The sequence below is a fragment of the Charadrius vociferus genome, unplaced genomic scaffold (assembly GCF_000708025.1).
Source record: "Charadrius vociferus isolate BGI_N301 unplaced genomic scaffold, ASM70802v2 scaffold159, whole genome shotgun sequence".
NCBI classification, from domain to species: Eukaryota; Metazoa; Chordata; class Aves; order Charadriiformes; family Charadriidae; genus Charadrius; species Charadrius vociferus.
Window position 1 is genome coordinate 2,546,154 of NW_009649940.1, and position 16,258 is coordinate 2,562,411.

General features: G+C 40.3%; 1 long non-coding RNA gene across 1 annotated transcript; it reads left to right on the forward strand.

The window, feature by feature from the left end:
* The first annotated feature begins 9,655 nt into the window (after positions 1 to 9,655).
* Positions 9,656 to 12,105, forward strand: LOC104292102. Its single transcript, XR_717920.1, has 2 exons — positions 9,656 to 10,100; positions 10,894 to 12,105. It is a non-coding gene; the product is annotated as an uncharacterized LOC104292102 (long non-coding RNA).
* Positions 12,106 to 16,258: the final 4,153 nt, after the last annotated feature.

Here is a 16,258-nt window from a genome sequence, read left to right on the forward strand (position 1 = left end):
CCCCACCGAGGGGAGGTGGGGGTGGGTTTCGGGGAGGCCTCGCTGCCTTTCAGCGCTGGTGGCCTCACTCGGGCCCCCGGGTTTATCTCGGGCGGCCAGCCCCGTGCTCGCTGTCCCCACGCCTGATAGGGCCGCCGGCTGCCTGCGGTGGTGGTGTCAGATGGGAGACAGCCGTGCAAACCGCGACCCCTTACCAGGCCGGCCGGCCTGCCTGCCTGCGGCCTAACGGGGGTTTTAAGTAGGTGGTGCAGAACGGGTCTGGCTTCTGTTCAGGCTTCCAGTTTCCGAGTTGCCTACATTTGGATGTGCAATGTTTAATTCTTTTTTTTTTTTTCCTTCTGTCTTTTCTAGTAGGTTTCCCAAGCACAACTGAGCAATGGTTCCTTCATTCTAGCTCATGTGGTTCAGGAAAAAAAATACCCAACCCAAACCAAAACCAAAAGAGCCAGTTACTTATTTAGGTGTAAATGCCATACTGAGTATGAATTTTAATCAGGATAGGGGCATGCAGGGAGAGCTCAGGGACTGATACATTGCTACTATTGAGAACAGTGCAGAAATCAACCCAATCTCTTAACTAGAAAGGCAGACAATACAGTTCTCTGGAGCAGAAATGTATACTTAAAAGGTTCAGAAAAGTATGCTTCGAAGGCAATGTTATGTTTCCATATTCTCATGTAGATTGTGAAAGTGCAGCGTATTTTCTTGTAATAAATAGTGTTCTTAATAATGAGGTGGATAAACTTACTAGCGAGCGCTGTGTTCACATCTGATGCCAAAGGAAATGAGGGTTATGACTGCTGATAATTTTCTTCCTTAAACAATGGTAGTTTGGAAAACTTGATCTAATCAAATTATGCAGGAGTTTTCATAGTAGGTATGGCAAGTGTTCTTGTATGAGGGGTGGAGGAGAGAGAGGATACTTTCCCCCTTCTCCCCTGGAAATAGTTCAAGTTAAGTAATTATTGTTATTTTTTAATCATCTTAGGTTACAAAAAGAAAAAAATACAGAACTGGCACGTTACAAGTCTTTGGTTCTTACCAGGGAAGTGACAAGCAGTTGTACAGTTGAACTGGGCTAGTATTTTGTAACTCTTGTAATCCTCCAAGTTTGTGATACCAGTTGCAGAAATTGAAACTGCCATAATTGAACCAAAATACTTTTCTGACTGGGAACTGTAAAGGTTAACAATGGAATCTAAACTACCTTGCCATGCCTTATTTTTTTTATTGACCAGTAAAGCTGAGAAAATGCAGTCTGGTATGCTGCAGCTTTCATGACACTTAATGGGGCCAGTTCTTTTGTCTCCCTCACTTTAGGGGTTTTTAAACTGAGACCTATGGGCTGATGGAAAATGCAGGTAATACATGCTACATGAAACTTAAAACACCAGTAAGCTGACAGATTGTTTCGTAAATTATTCCATGAAATAATAGTGAACCATAATCTAAACGTTCACTTTAACTCTTCTGTGTATCAAACATAAATTAAATTTTAGACTCTCCACTGTAGATATCATCAGTGGTTCACATTGGCAACCGCTGGAGGTCTATTATTGTGAGGAAGCTGAAGCTTAAAGTTCTAGGACATCAGTCTGTTTTTTGATAACTGGCAGCAGCTGGTTTCCCTAAAGCGGTGCTTCCAACGTTTTGTGGAGAGGAAAAAAGGCTTTCCCTCCCCCCGTGGTGAAAGATTGCCTTTTTATAACAGAACTGACATTATCTTTGTCTATCACATCTGTTACTTGGGACCATACCCATTAGGATAGTGATGCCCAACCTGTGCATCATCAGCTGTGTGCTTTCTGCGAAATGTGTTGATTTTTGAATTGTGCTGATGTGGTTTCCCCTGTACAGATGCATGCTGGGGAACATTTTCTTGCAACTGTTTTGTGGCTGAAAAGAAAAAATGCTAGTGGATGGTTTGCAGGCCTTAAAAGATCTGAGAAGAGTTAGGTGGAAAAGTCTTCTACAGCTGGTTGAGACCTTTTCAGAAAGACTTCAGTCAGAGCAGCCAGATGTCCACAGTTCTCTTGGTAATTTTATGCCTTATAGCTGGAGTATAGCAAGAGAAGTGCAAAGCATACCAACAAAGCCATGGCCAAATTTTGTTTAACGGAAGAAACAGTTGAGGGCCCTGGCTTTGCTGACATCGCAGGCTTGGACTGTGAGCCTTTTGTACATTGTTGAGGTACTGATGCGAAATAGTGCTCCAGCTTTGAAGGTAGCAAAAAGCATTGGCTGAGGGCTCACTATCAAATCTTAAGTATGTCTTGACTGCTAGGTTAATGTTGAATAATGTGGCTGTCTCAGAAGGCTTCTGATGGCTTGAAATTAAGGTCTGTTCTTTTTTTTCCTTCAGTGTAGTTTGGATGCAAAGGTGTTCCTTATTTTTCTACTTACGAGAGAAGGCTAAAAATGCACAGAACTGTCATCTAGTCCAGATTTTTGTCCAGCAGCTGAGATTCCATTAAAATTCCCCCCGAGCTTCTGATTTTATTAGAAGCTCTCCTGGTTTTATGTTTCCATCCACTGAATCCTGTTATACTTTGGTCAGTTTCATTAAAGAGGCCTTTACATACATACAGTTAAGTTATTTTTAGAAATTGATAGACTGTTGAAGTCATCCTTTCAAACAGCCACGACTGAAAACTTCAGCCTCTTGAACATTTAATTGAAATGTTTTCCAAATTTTTGGGGTTTTCTCATGTTGTCTTCCAAGCCTTCCACAATTTATCTTTGGTATGTCTACTGCATTTTAGCTGAGAGCAAGGAAAGGTTATATCACATATTTAACTGTCTGGGCCTCCAAAAATCACTTTGCTTACATTGACCTCTTTATTTAAAACTTTTCTTGCCAAGTTCTTTTCCAAAGTGCTGCTTCCTGGGATAGTCCTCTGTCCTGCAAGTGTACCCTTTGTTTCAGCATTTCACTTTTAGTTGTATTAAATAATTTACGACCTCTGTTTGTGCCCAAATGAGTAAGTGTCCTAGAATGCTTTGCTTGTTTATTAATTTTAATTAATTACTGTTTCCTTTATCACACGCAAATCCTAAAAGAAATAAAGTAAACAATTAGCGGCTCACTATTAAAGATATCGTGTAACCAAAATTTCAAAGAAGCTGTTTTGGGGTGATTTCCCTATCTGTAATCACATCTCATGACTTCGGGTCTAATGATTGATACCTTTAGTGTGTGCTGTGTTAGTTTTATATACTTAAAATGAGAGACAGTTTTTACTGTTTCATGTATTGCAACATTTAATTTCATGTTTGTTTGTATCAAGATTCTTGGTAGTATATTGGTCAACAGGAGGGCATAGTAGGAGTTAAAGTAGTGTTAGCAAATCTTAGTATTAGCGTTTAAATTGGCATGCCAAAATAATGCTGTAAACAGGTTTTGATTAACTTATAAAATACTCTGTGCAGTTATGAAAAATATACAGCTTTGAGCATGACAAAGCACGATTATGTGCAATCCAGTGTATCCAACTGTTCCACATCACTTTTTCGTTCTTAATGTTTCATGATTTTAAAAAAAAAAAAAAAATCAATTTTGGGACTTTCCTTCGCTGCAATACATTGTCATTGTCAACTCATTTCTCATCCCACTCTTGTCTTTTAAAGTGTCATGGAGATTTCTGCTTTCCAGGTTGTCAGGAGGAATAGATTAGGTAGTAGCAGTTCCTCCCATGAAAAATTTCCATCATAGTTCATTTTTCATATGGGGAAAATTACCTTTATTACATGTTGCAAATCCAGTTAAGAATTTTGATTTCTGATGTTAAACACTTCAGAAAATTCTGTAGTAAAGAGCTGTCAATTTTTCCAATTATTTGTATAAAAATAATCTGATACTCTTAAACTTCCTTTGGAATTGAGTGCTGTAAACTTCATTGTGTCTCTATTTAAGTGTTGGAAGAGGGACATCATGTATGTTGTGTCTGGAGAATTCTGTTAAGTGTGGCCTTATCTTAAGAACACAACAGGCTGAGGGTTTACAGATAAGTGCAGAGGATAAGGCTGGGGGGAAAGAAGTGCTTCCTGCAAGGTGTATCTTCTCTGTGTTTTTGATGCTTGTCAGCTCTTTGGTGTTGGTGTAGTGGAGGTGTCTCTCACCCCGGCACTCAGCTTTTCAAAGAGACAGCATTTCTGGATAAAGAAGTGCCTACTAAAAGTAGTAAAACTAAAAAGGTGTATACATGCATATTGGTGAGAGGGTGTTTCCATACTTCTGATTAAAGGGAGTAATGTCCTTGCCACCGGAATGAAGGGGTTGCTCTAAGCCCTCAGTCCATGTTCATGGGGAGCGGGGACCAGTAAAGTAGCGGTTTTCTGCAGGAAGATGCATCACTGTCTCCTCCTCTGCTTCTGCTTGTGTGTCTGTCACTCTCTTTTTTTTTTTTTCCCCCCCTTTTTCAATAACCTGAATATATTCCTTAAAACTTGAACAACTGTGTGTTTGATAAAAAGTCTATGTAAATCCGTAGTTCCTATTTAAACCATTCAGGTTCCAGTCACCTGAGGTTTGAGGGGCCTGATCAAGCAGGTATGCTGAAAGCAAGATATATCAGGATGTGATAGTGGCATCATTGGTAATGACATACAGATGTTAAATCCAGTACGTAGCAGCGTAGCTCTCTTCCATTTAATCAAAAACCTGGCCAGCATTGTTTGCCACCTTATGAAATAAACTAGTGGCCAGAGCACTTCTCACTAAAGCGAGATGAGGGATCTAGGTCCTCTTCAAGTATGGAGCTGTCTTCCAGGAATCTCCTGACTACTGAACTACGGGCTCTCCTAGCAGTGCTCGTTGTCTGCCCCTTTAGTTGAAATTGGGTCATTGATTCTTGCACTTTTTTCACAGACTTAAAAAGAAAGCAAGCAAAAGAGAGAGCGAGGCCCTCTGGTCCTGTGCCTAAGAAGTCAGGTTTAGACCCCTCTTTCTAAGCAGTTCCTATCTTAGCATGTAAACTTTGTGGATCGCTCTCCTAAGAACATGCAAGTTGTAACTTAAAATTGACCAACATCTTTTCCTTTCAAGTAAATCTGGAGCAGTAAAGTTAAAATTATGTCACCTTGAATTCCCAGTGATAAATGTTATTAGAAAGCTTCTGCTTTCAAGCTGCATCTCAAAATGGCTTTGTCTAATTTGTAGCTTTTTCATTCCCTCATAAAAGATGCACAAACGCGTGTCAGGATTCAGACGGAAAATTTTAAACAGACAGTGGAGATTTCACTTTGATTTGGAGTGGAAAAGGTAGACTAAGTGGTAGAATAGTGCAGCTGTCAATAATTTTGTGGTCTGTCTCTGTTCCTTTAACTTACATTAAAAGAGAGATTAGTCTTTATTCTTACCAGAGGTTTAAGAAATGTTGTCCATGAATTTCTGCGCTTCAGACAAAACTAGGTTTTATTTGCAGTGGCTGCATGGAGCCCACAGATGTGAAGAACATCTGGTATGCTTTGTGTATTTGGTGATTGCTTGGAATTGCTTTTTCACTGCTTGAAGAAACCAAAGCTGGTTTAAAACTGAACTGTGTTAACCTGTGTGGCCTCTTCAAAGAACTTGCATGGGCCTGGTGAGAATGAATACCGTTCTTAGATTACAAATCACTTCATTAGATAGAAAGTCTACACATGGCTATCTGTGGTGCAGTCCCTGTGCTGACAGCGGAGCAATCCAAAGTTCAGTGTACAGTGTTCGCGTTCATTACTAGTCTTGGAGCAATAGTTTGGGATGTTCTGCAAACCTAGGATAGAATATCTACTCAAAAAGTTGAACACCAGCATAGGTTTTGCTGGGGGAACTATTGGCCAAACCAGTTGAAAATTGGAACACGTGCAGCTCCAAGATCCAGTTTAGCCTGTTTGGGAGCAAGTAGCTAGAAGCAGTGCTTCCAAATAAAAACTTCAGCTTGGACAGCTTCGTATCTCAGTTTTTTAAATACAGTGCTTTAATGTTAAATTTGTTTTTCCTCGCCTGCTGTTGTCTTAGGGTGGTTGCAAAGAGAAACTAAATCTTCATTTGAGAACCAAAACAGGGCTAGGAGATGCAGAAATCCCGAGTGCAGGAATTGGAAAAGTATTTTTACTGGCTGCAGGGACTTTGATTTTGCCAGCACTCGAGCTACCCAGTTCATTTGTGAATAGAGATGAATGTCAGGCTGGAACAAGATGTCAAATTCATCAAGGAGGACAGATTTTTAACTGGATTCTGAAAAAGAGCATCTGCAGGTGTTAGGCAGCAACATTTTGCATGCGTTATAGGTTAGAGAAGGGCATAGTTTATACAAGGTATGAATTATAAGGTAAATTAGGACTTTATACAGGAGAAAAAGGCAGTGTATGAATGTGGTGCTATAGATGTGGAGGTACAAAGGCAAATATGCAGTCTTGATAACTGTTTGGTCTCAGCGCTAAAATAAACACAGGCTCTGAAACAGTGTTTTTAAAAGTGAAAGCAAAGATGGGAAGAAGAGCATTCTTCAAGGAGCAAAGTTTTCCTTCTTGTAAGACTCGTAGCTGCGTATAGGCAAGTGACATGTAGCAGACGTTTTTTAATGGGTTTCGACACTTCCCTTACTTCCTTTTTTGTTGTTGCGAGATGCCAAATTGGAGTGGGAGGAGAATTTTTTTTAAAGGCATATTTGACTATGAAGTAGCTAATTTGGGGGTACAGCACAAGAGAACCACTGAAATTTTGTGATAGGGTATTAAAAAATCAGTTTGGTGTACATACCTATGCTAATAGCATCTCTTTGCAATCTCTTCAGCATGTATATCATGTCATGGTGCAATCAATTATTTAGAACAGGAGCCAGTCTAAATAGGTAGGCAGACAAAAGGAAAGAGAAGAAGGACTATGGGTAGGGCTTGCGGAGTAAATTGCATCTGGTCATGAAAGAGCTCTGTGGGAGAACGTCTAGGGTTGCACTGTCTGTCCCTCAGAATCATATTCTTGAAGCTCATTTTCTCCCCAGGCTTCTCTGTGCTGACACCTTTCTGGATGCTTCTCCAAGCGCAATGAAATCTGATACACAAAATACCTTTTTAAGACTGTTGCATCAGTATTTATATAAAAGTGAATAATAGGCATGGGCTTAGAGCAAAACCCCAGACCTGCATATTCTATATTAGTATAAAATACTGTACTTGATCTCTGCGTAGAAGAATCTGAATGGAAATTTTAAATCTTGATGTAGATTGCTCAGACGGAGATCTTTGAACTTCTGCTTTAGCAGCCCTACAACTAAGGTGAAGCCAGGCTTGCGCTTTTTTTAAAATAATCATAATTCAATATTTGCCTTTTGGTAAAGGATTAAACAATGGGACACGTTTCTAAGTTACATTTGCAGAGCTGGAATTTGAGATGCTGTCTACCAAGTCCAAAGGCTGGTTTTTACCAGTTAGTATTCTTTTGAGTGCTTGGACCTGGCTTGATGGTTTCTCTGTGACTCCTGAGTACTTCTGTAACATGTAAGATGGAATGATAACATTTAAATTAAATTTTAGAAAAGAAAATAATGGTATAAAAGCATCTGACATTACAATATACTTGCAGAAATTTTGCATCATTAAACTTAATGCAAACTGGTACATTCTCAAAGCATTCATGCTTTCAACTAAGTATTTTATTGAGACATAAGGATATTCAGGGCTTGATACTGATAAATGTAACGTAATTCTCTTTTTAATAGAAATAATTGGAATCAAGCTGGTGGACCAAGAGGTGGCAGCTCAGCAGGTGCTGTAAAACTCCATAAACCACTAAATGCAGCGTAGAAGGGCAGGGGAACAGTGTGCTTCTCTAACTCCAGTTAGCCAGAATTTTGAAAATGCATTAACTAGCAGGGTTTATGGAAATATTTATTTTAAACACTTCCAAGAAAAGAAAAACTGGGGACACAATACTGGGGAGGGAGGGGGGGGGGGGGGGGGAGGTTAAGTGCAATTTATAATTACTCTTAAGGATTTACTGATTGTGTGTGGTCTTTGGAAGAGCTGTTTATAGCTCCTGTGTTCTGCATTCAGGACATCAAAAACTAGATCACTTGAATGATAGCTGTTTTGGAGCAAAGCAAGATTTTTTGTTTGACGAAGCTCTATGTTATGTTGCAAACGATGGCCATCACTGCCTCTCATACTGTTTCATGGGAAGCGACTGAGCATGCAAAATGCATAGATTAAATATCTTGGTATGGGATTGATTTCAGTCTCTGAATCCTGTTTTTCAGATAAACGTCTAATTCAGGATACAAACAGGAAAAGTAGAGTTCTTGAGTTTGTTTCTCTTAAGTAGCATAAATGTAGTCCGTGATCCCAGAGGTAGTTATTGTGAATGCCGTTCCTGGAGCTAAATAACTGAAACGATGCGCATAAAGATGCTGTTGATCACTATGGTTGTCTCTTACACCAGATTTGTACAGTGCAAGCTTCCAGCTGATAGTTCGTTCTCTGATGTGTACTTCTTGTGAAACTTTGCTTTTAAATAGGTTGGTTTATTTCCAGAGAGACAGGGGAATTGCCTTTGGCATACAAGACACCCTTCTGTTCTCAGGTTTGACTGTAAGCGACTTACAATGCCAAGCACTCTGGGGTGGAGAGACGACACCAGTTCTGGTGAGGACATAGTTTCTTCTAATCCATACGGTACTCAGGTTCCCTGCCTCAGGAGTTCTTCCTGCTGCATTCAGCCTCTGTCTCAACCCTGAAGTCAATGCCCGGCAAGAGCAGATAGGTGTGGTGGCTGGAGCAAGCGGCCTGGGAGGAAACCAGCCTCTCTGAATGATTCCTTGTGGCTCGTCCTGGTGCAGAAGAGGTCTGAGGTGCTACAGCAGGCAATAGAGGGGGTGAAGGACAGTGTGTTGCCACTTGCTTGTGTTCACTCTTGCCCATGGGTGCTGCCTTTTCTTCAGGTTGACAGCCACTGTCGTCTTCCGAGAGGTAAGCCAGAGATGGGTTCTGGCCTATTTATCTTCAAGTAGTGACCACTCTTTTTAATGCCTTGGGCATTTCCCTGTTGCTTAGCTGCTGCGCTTTGTGCAGAACGTTTTAAAGTGTTGTCTTTTTTTGTTTTGTTTTAATTGAGCTGAATTAAGGTATTTTGGTTTTAGGTCAAGAAAATCTAAGACAACGATATGCTTAAGTTCTTTAGATTAATTAAAATTTGGGAAAGCCAGTTACCAACCTCATCCTGAAAGTTGTTGGTTTGCAAATCATCCAGTTCTCTTTACAATATTTTTTTTGAGTCATTGCTCAAAATTTTATTAGCATATTTGTGCTGTTTGGCATCAGTAAAAAAGCACAAAAGAAGCAGTTGCTTTACATTCTTAACACGAAGATTTGTGCAGTTTTCAAGAACGATACAGGATAGGTGTATGGGTGATCTGCTGCCCAAACCAAATGAGGTTATTTCCACAGAAGTAAGCAATGTGTCAAAAGACACACAGTCTGTCACATATGTAGAAAATTGTGGTGGTTCTGTAAGTGAAGTGAAATTATTAATTAGCACTCTTAAGTTCTATTTATTGATAAAATTCAATGGATTTCTAATTAAGATGTCTATGCAATTTGCTTCTATTCATGCCTGACTTGTAAATATTCTATGTTTTGCTTAATAGAAGTGCGTTTCTTTTGAATTCCAGCGTCCAGTCCCTTTGGAATTTACATCAACTGACTTGCATCAAATGACAGGGATTTTTCCAGATATCCCTTCAAAGCTATTTTCCTGGTTCTGCTTCTCACAGCAGACTTTATCTCCTAGTGACACTTAAGATTTAACTGCAATGCTGTCGAATGTTGAACAGCCATGGCATTGAAACGACTGCTGTTCCCATCACTGCAGGAGTTTAATGTATGGCTTCGGCAGACTATATGAAGAACTGAGATTGGTCACCATAAACAAAGACTTGAAGGTATCACTTTTGTCTTTTTGTTTTCAGAGGGTCCATATGGAATATTTGCTGGCAGAGATGCCTCCAGGGGACTAGCAACTTTCTGTCTAGATAAAGATGCACTCAGAGATGAATATGATGACCTATCGGACTTAAATGCTGTACAGATGGAAAGTGTAAGAGAGTGGGAAATGCAATTTAAAGGTAAATTCTCAAATTAGCAGCACATCTTAAGCTTAAGGAAATGCTTTTCATAAAAATGACTGATTTGGGCTTGGGGCAGCTTTTGAAGAGATGTTGAAAGTAACGTTAATAACGCAGTGTAACTTTCTTAGGAAAAGACCAGGGATTTCAGGCCTTTCTTCCATAGAGAGGATTCCGCTACATCCCACTAGAGCTTTTTCAGTCTTTTAGTTTTACAGGAAAGTGGTTCTCTTCTCAGCTCTTCAGTGCAGAATTTCCCTCTCAAATCTCAGTGTAGTTTAGCTGATGGAACTCCTGCTCGCAGGCTGTAGGCTTTGGATGCCACGGAATCGTGATTAGGACTAAGAGTTGTTTTGGCATGAAGGGTTGAACAAGTTTGTCTTGAAATAATTTCTCAGAAGTGTGGAAGTATACCTCTGGAGGGAGGGGGAGTAATTTTTCACATTAATTGAAATCAGAACAGGCCAAGGGAATTTGTGCCACTTTTAATAGCAGCGTTTTCAGCCAGTGTGTGATAACACTTCCCTGGTTAGTTGTGGGAGAATTGAAACAAAGTACTCAGAGTAGAGTTTGAGGAGGCTGAGCTTGCTGATAAATTGCCATCAGAAAGTAGCGAGCAGCAATGGTAGCAAGATTGTTTGAGGAAGCTGAGCTTGCTGATAAATTGCCATCAGTTTCAGTGATTCAGGTTCAGAACCTGAGCGCGTAGGAGAAATAGTGAGTTTGCAGCAGTGCAGGCTAACTAGCAAATGCAGCTGTATTTGATTGTAATGGAATCGTAAATCTTTTTCAGAAAAATACGACTACGTAGGTAGACTCCTAAAACCAGGGGAAGAACCTTCAGAATACACAGATGAGGAAGATACCAAGGATCACACTAAACAGGAATGAACTTTGTAAACAACCAAAGTCAGGGGCCTTCGGAACTGCAACCTCTTATTCCCCATCACAGAATGTCCTGCATCTTTGGGTACAGTTCATCTGCTGCGAAAAACATTCAACAGGTTTTGTACGAGGAAAATAATAAACTCACAAATGAAGATTTGAATACTAGACATTATTTGTGCTGCCAAACTTTTTGTTGCAGTTTATTTGTAATGTCTGGTTAGGCTTCGTTAGTGAAGAGGGGCCAGGGATTTAAAGGCAAAACCGCTATTCCTTTTTATCAGTAAGCTGAAGCCTTCAAATAGTAGATATTACAAGCTCTCTAAAAGACGTGAGTCTTCAAGCTCAGTGGAAGGTTTGAATCTTGTTTCATATGTGTCTTCTCCTTCAGCATTAAAGAAAGACGTACTCATGTACATCAGCGTCAGTAGCTTAGACTACTGAAACTGGTGTTAAAATGTGAATTTCCAATTTTGTTTTGTATGTGGGCGTTAGTAGCCCTGGCAGAATACTTCAGTTCTCCAAGAGAAGTCCATGTAGATTAGGATGGGGGTAAAAATCATCCTTTTCTCAAAAGGATTGGGTAAAACTGTTTCCTCTGCAACAGCTATTATCTGGAGCCTGCCTCTCCCCCCTTTTCCCATCCTCTAAATCAAATCGAATATTAATTGTGCCTTATTTCGCTTACATAGACTTGAATTGTTTTAAGGGACAGCCCCAAAATTGTGGTTTCATAGTCACTACGAGCAGCATTGAGACTGAAGTTAGAATGTTCTGTTGACTGGAAAACCTTGATGTTATTCTGTGTATAGAATGTAAAAGAGGAATACTCAGTGTTACTGCCATATGTTAATACTACATATACTTAAATTAGCATTGTGATGGCCAAATGCATACTCCCATGCTTCTTTTTAAGTAATTACACGAAAAAGTCACCCTTCCTCCTCTTCCAGAAGCTGCCTAACTTTTGGGAGCATAGCCTTCACACCCCTGTAGAGTGAAGGGGCCTGCGCGCGTGTGTATGTGTGTGTGTCTGTCTGAATGCAAGACTTGGGAGGGATTGTTTCTGCAGATATTGTAAATACGAGTTCCATTTTAATAAAGCATGTACAATACCAAACGTGCTGTCGGACTATGTGTAGAAGCTGTTAAGCGGAGCTGGAATATGGTGGAATACAAAGTAAGGGGAGGAAGTCTCAGCTATGAAACATCCACTGCTATAAACGCTGGTTCCTTGTCCTCGTGGTGGGGTTCTTCCTTTGAGTCCCAGCTTTTGAAGAATCTTGAAGACTTACTCAGGTAAGCTGTATTTAAGAGAATAAACCTTTGCCAATGCATTTGTGGTGGTGCGGGGGGGAATAAGTGATGTAAATAAACGAGAAGCATTTCAGGAAATCACGTAATGTACAGTAAAAGCAATATGTCTTGTGGCACTAGTAGGACAAGAAGGCTGGAGATCTGTACACGGGTATCACTCAACATATTGTAGAAATTTCACTGTCTGTTCTGCCAAAGTCGTAACGGTGACACCATGAAGTTCACGACTGGCAGCTTTGTGGCCTACATCTGTACCTCTGTTTGCAGATTTCACCTGTGATACCTCTACAGTAACCGATTCCTCTATATACATTCTGTTGAACTGTAAACTGTGAAATTCCAGGAACTTACTTCCTTTTTATTACTATTTGACTAAGATTTATATTGATGTAAATGAAACAAATAAAAATCCTCCCTTGAATCCTGTGTAACTCACGTGTCCTAGAAGGCAGGTTGAATTCTCTTCCTTGCATGTCCGAGCTTGGAATAGAATAGTTGTATCACAGCAGAAGTAAGAGAACTGGAGCTGTTTCTTCGTAGCAGTGAGGTGACGCTGTCTGGACAACCAGATAAATATTTTTTTCTGGGGCTTCCACATAAAAACAAGCCCACTCTGCGTTACAGCCTCTGCTGTACACAGTCACGGCTGGGGGTTCTTAACACTTACCACCAGTTACTCTGCTCTTTGCTCATTACAGCTATTTGTGTTGCTACATCTGGCACAGCTGTAGCGCTAGCAGTTTATCGTGCTTGTATCCACTTTATGTAGAAACTCCTCCTGGAGAACTAAGGGTAGTTTTGCATATGCTGTGACTTCCTAACCCAAGTTTCCTTTCTCTTGCTGTAAGAAATTCAGTGAAGTGTAATCACAGTGAAGTTACAGGAAGTTTTGTTGTGGTGTGTTTTTGGTTTGTGGTTTTTTTTTTTATTGTTTTGAAAGAACAGCGCTCAGATTTTTACTTTTATGCTTGAGGATGGGTTGAACAGCAAGGTAAAGGGTAAAGGATGGGTTTTGCTTTGAAGCAACTTAATGGTAACGGTGAAGAATACAAAACTGTCATCCTATGGCAGCCGTATCTGGGTAGACTTAATCCTGTATTTTGCTGTCTAGTGGATCTAAATTAGCCTCATTCATCCTACATGCAAAGTCACTAGTGATTTAAAGCTGACAACCTAAAAAAAAGTGCTTTAAAGCTTTCATTTTTATAAAAAGTTGACACATACAAAGAATAATTTAGAATAACATCACAGCCATCAAAACTTCAGTGCAATTAATATAATAATTCTACGGAGGCGTTCATCCTTGTAACATTTGTGTCAATCACTTGGTCAAAATTCACTATTAACTAAAATGACAGGCAGGCTGATACTGACAATGTGTTAAATTTTGTTTAAGCAACATAAGGGACTTGAAGGGAGTATTTCTCATCTTTAGAAACAAAATGCATTTCAACTTTAATATATGGCTTGTTTTCCTAGGCTAGACTTACTGTTCAACTAGTTTGAGTAGTCATTTGTTTTGACACTTCTGTCTCATTTGTACACTGCTTCCCCCAAAATGCTTTTTTATCCAGAAAATCTATTTTTAAACCTTCTTGATAAAAAATAAATAAATAAATAAACGTACCATGTTGTTACTCGATCTGAGCATCGTGAGTTTCCACCAAGGACTACGGAATTATCCTTTCATGTGCTTGTACTTGGTTGTATCTTTTTATTGAGCTAGATCTACTTTTCCTTGGCTAAGGTTTAAATTTTCTATCCTTTGGAGTCAGACACAGCACATAAAAGCAGTTTGGCATGCTGCTTCTGGTCTTGTTTCAATTTCAGTATCTTAGTAAAATCAAACTGATTTTGCAGGAAGGAAAAAAAATACGTTAGAAAATAGCTTAGAACTATCTTAATTGAAAAAGTCAAGGAATAGTTAAACCATACTTATGCTTTAAGTCTCTGATAATTGTTTTTTCTACAGTAAAAGTTTGTTGGGTTTTATTTCCTCCAGTGGTACAAAATACTGATCAAGACCTCATACTTTGAATATAATGGTCTTCCTGGCTCTGCTTTGGGGTTGATTTTATTTTTTTTAGGACAAAGCTATGTAGTTTTTCATGAAGTGTAACTCCCAAATTCAGCAACTCAGCACTGAAATGTTGCTGGAGTTCATTTATTAAGCTCAGAGTGTGTTTGTGATGAAGTCCTGTGGTGTTGGAGTCCTTCCTGCAGTCGCAGTTCTCCCCCACTCTGATATTGCAGACTGAAGTGGAGGCGGGGGGGGGGAAACCCCACCATGGCTGTCCTCTGCTCCGTCAGGCATGAATGGAGTGATGCAATTGCTGCTGTAGATTGGGCTATTTACTCCTTTGCCTACTTAACACTAGTAATAATGTAACTCTGGCCTTGAAGGCTTACTTAAATACGGAAACCAAATAATTAAGTATGAACATTGCTGGCAAATCCTTCCACTGGCTTCTAATTTATAGTTGAAGGTGAATGTTTGCTAACAGCTATTCACAGATTGCATTTTAAGCTCGCTTTTGATAGAACATGCGTGCCAAGGTTGGTTCAAACGCAGGTGAAAAGTTGCTTACCTGAAAACTTAAAAAAAAACCCAAACCAAACAAACCCAAAGCGTTCCTCACCCTTTCTCGTTGGGAATTCTTGTGGGTTTGTATTTTTTCCTGTACCAGAAGGCAGCATCTTTGATGTGGTTCACAGAGGTCCAGCCTGGCACTGCACCCTTCCTGCAAAATTCATGAGCAAAGCGTATTGTCCCTGTTCTGGTTCCAAAGTTTACTTGGTTGGGTTTTTTTTTTTTGTGACGATCATGTTTTACTGACCTGTCACATCTTCTAGGTAACTGGGCAAAGCCGACCAGCGTACACTCTGTAAGCGTCTAAAAATAAAGCCTTTTTGGAGGTGTGAAGTTCCGGTGACAAATCTGGATTTGTCACTTGACCACGAGCCTTCAATTACTGTTGGTATACCAAGTCCCTTTCTCTCGCCTGGCTCCGGCCCCCATGCAGACAGCCTGCTCCTTACAGGAAAACATTATCTAGTCTCCATCAGGAACAAGAGCCATCATCTTCCCTTCTAAAAAGCCTTTAGAATGCAGCATTTTGAGCACGACAAAAGGACAATCTTCTTGAGGTGAGGCAGGTTAGTGTTTTGAAATACTGGCATGGTCATTTCTCAACAGAAGAAATGAAGACAAACCTAAACAAAAATCTTTAGTAAGCACATGGGAGAATTTTTAGACAAGGAAAGGTCTAAGACGTGCTCAGTGTTTAGTAACAGGCTACTGTTAGGTTACAGCCAGTCTTAAGAAAGACAAATGGAAGGTTGGCTTAAGGGGACCTAAAAGGCATCAGAAAGGATGTTGGACACGTCCACGCGTGTTCAAAAGACAAATTTATGTCTCTGAAAGAGGTATGCCCGTTATTGAAAGGTGATTAACTGCTTTCAGCCATACAGAGCAGCAAGCAGCTTAGCCAGCAAAGTCTTCGGGGTTTACTCTAAAAGTCAGTGCTGCTGTTCTCAGCTCTGTGCCACCAGCAGTAGCGGACGTATCGTTTTCTCCATCTAGCTGCAAGGGGAGAGAGGGAAGATTCAAGCCCGGGGGAGAGTGCAAGGGGACATTTCTGAAAGGCAGACAGAGCTGGGGACAGACTTGGGTGGGTTTTTGTCCACCTATATGTCTAAGCAACTAGCCCCACAGAGGGCAACAGGACAGACAGCAGGTAACATATTCACTCTCTTTGCTTTCAGCCATATTTATCACTCACTCGCCACATTTTTCTTTGACCAATACCCAGTCATACGAAAAAACCAAATCAATACCGAACTTTGCGAGAGCTGGCTCATATTCTACGAACCCCTTCAGCCTTGAAGGGGCTGGGTCTCCCCGATACCTTACTGCACCAGAGGCAACAGAAATTCACAGGCAAATCTACAGCCTT